Source organism: Penaeus japonicus, unplaced genomic scaffold, assembly GCF_977035675.1.
Source record: "Penaeus japonicus unplaced genomic scaffold, GWHDUDI00000001_assembly GWHDUDI00000031, whole genome shotgun sequence".
In the NCBI taxonomy this organism is placed as follows: Eukaryota; Metazoa; Arthropoda; class Malacostraca; order Decapoda; family Penaeidae; genus Penaeus; species Penaeus japonicus.
Genome location: NW_028234433.1, coordinates 5,215,043 through 5,217,542, shown reverse-complemented (window position 1 = coordinate 5,217,542; position 2,500 = coordinate 5,215,043). Strand labels below are relative to the sequence as shown.

The 2,500-nt window shown below is 30.8% G+C and overlaps 1 protein-coding gene across 11 annotated transcripts in view; it reads right to left on the bottom strand.

Moving 5' to 3' along the window:
* Window positions 1-2,500, bottom strand: part of LOC122261985 (putative monocarboxylate transporter 5) — a 65,693-nt gene that overhangs the window by 37,933 nt on the left and 25,260 nt on the right. Inside the window, exon 1 of one of the 11 annotated variants that reach the window (XM_086555582.1) lies at window positions 2,456-2,500. This exon is cut by the window's right edge and continues 92 nt beyond it. The exons of the other annotated variants lie outside the window; for them this stretch is intronic. The gene's annotated coding sequence lies outside the window, so the exon portion shown is untranslated. The remainder of the gene's footprint in view (window positions 1-2,455) is intronic. 11 annotated transcript variants of the gene reach the window in all.

Below are 2,500 nucleotides of genomic sequence, written 5' to 3'. Positions count from 1 at the left end.
ATGCACATCCCTTGCGTTCGTGCTTATCAACCCACATATCCTACCTCAACCACACACATCCTAGCAATTATCCCCAGACCAGCCACCTATAACCCAGCTTGCCCATCAGTGAAAGTCAGACACCTATACCTGCCTGCGTGGCTCAACTGCTCCCGTCATCTTATCAGTCGATAACGATCCTCTAAAATCAGTGACCACGGTTTGTCAGTCACGCTCTGGTCTCAATGGCGATCTCTAATCAATCATAGGGGTCGTGCCAGGTCGACATGGCATTAGGTCATTCTGAGGCCCTTGTGCATGGCGGTTTTATCATGAAATTGTTTTTGCATGAAATTGTCGTTTTTGTGACAGTAACAATAATGACAAGTCCGAGGAGACTTAAATAGTTATTATGATAATAATGATAACGATAATAATAATAAGAGAAATAGTAATAATAATAATAATAATAATAGTAACATCAGTACATCGTAAATTTATAACAATAATAATAACAATAATGATAATAATGACATTATTATCAATAATAATAATAATAATGATTAGTATAAAAATAATAATAGTGATAATGATGATAACATCAATAATAATAATAACAATAATAATTGAAAACAATAATAACAATGAATATGATAATAATAATAATAATAAAAATAATAATTGAAAACAATAATAATAAAAATGATGATAATAATAATAAAAATAATAGTTATAATAATAATAATAACAATAGTAATAACAATAATAATAATAATAAATATAATAACAATAGTGATAACCAGCAATTTCGCATATAATAATAATGACATTCAATAATTATGTAGATAATATCAACAACCAATATGAGATAATGCATGATATAAGAAATGTTAAATGACACCGATATGTGACCTTTCTTCAGCAGCCTTTAAAGAACATGACCTTATGTTTGTCTCTTTACAGAAGACTTCTTATCACATATCTTATCTGGTATTTCGTCATGATTAGTTTTTAAATGCCTTATCCACACCTGAAATAACCTCACTTATAATATAACTTCATAATATATATCTCCTCAAGGAAATATTTACTAAAACATCTAAAAAAAAAAAAAAAAATAAATAAATAAGAATACATTTCTAATAACATATCTAAATATCCATTATTTCACCTAACACATATATTTCCTCAATGAACACATTACTAAAACGCACAAATAATCCTCTAAATACCTCTAAAAAAACATATCCAATAATTAACCTAACACAATGAAGAAGAAGAAAACAAAACGATAAAAATGACAAACAAGCACAAAATAAAATTCAGCTCGCAACGTCTGCCAAGTCAGACAGATACGACATACGATCCAAACGAGTAACGATAATAATACCTTCTCTAACCACACCTGTCTTGTCTCGAGTCTTCAAAAATCGTGGCTCTGGAGACCAATAAAAAAAAGATGGTGTTTTCTGTATTGCATTTGATGATTTTTTTTTCACCAACCCCCCCCCCCCCTGTCTTTTCACTTGCAATTTTTTTTTTTTTTTTTTTTTTTTTTTTTTGGGGGGGGGTTGTCTCGTGATGGTGGTATAGTGTTACTTCGTTGTCGGATTAGGTATATATCCATACTTCAATATATATACTTCTTATGTGAGAATATGACCGGATTCTACAGGCGTGTTTCCGTACTTAAGCATGTACACCTTTTATAAACGCCTAAGAAAAGCTTCTACACTTACAGATCTCTACTAATACATGTACATCTCTCAAACGTAGAAGACTCACTTAACCCCCTAACAGCAAAGAAAAGAAAATGACATGAAACAATAAAGAAACTTTATATTCATTTTAATCTCACACATCTTGACCTTTGCGAGGGTTCAAGTAGCCTTTCACATAAACATGTACTGTAGTGTACCCTGCGTACCCTGACTTTCACTACCTTTGACTAATTAAAATAAAAAACATATCCTATTGATAATAACAACAAGAATGATAATGATAAAAATGATAAAAGAAATCAATAATGATAATGATATTAATGATAAAAGAAATCAATAATGATAATGATAAATGTAATGATATAAACATATATAATCACATAATCAAAGTCGAATAAAACTTCACCGAGTTATCTAATTCTACGAACAAAAATCAAACTATCAAATCCAAAACAGGAAGAAAATCAAAAGAAAAAAAAGAAAAAAAAAGAAATAAAACACCACCTTCAGCCGAGAACCGCAAACCAAGTCTGTTTTAACTGTTCCATTTTTTATTGCAATTGTGGTGTATTTTCTTTCACTGTCTCGTGACGGTCTTACTTTCAGGTCGGAAGGATAAAAATAGATTTTACAACTATTAAATACATGCACATGTACACCTTTTACGAAAACCTAAGTATAAAAGGTATACATGGACACACACACACCGACACACGTTCACCGCTCATAAAAACCTATGAAAGGGGTATACATACCAGATTACGTACACCTTATACGAAAGCCTAAGGAAAGATTGTACA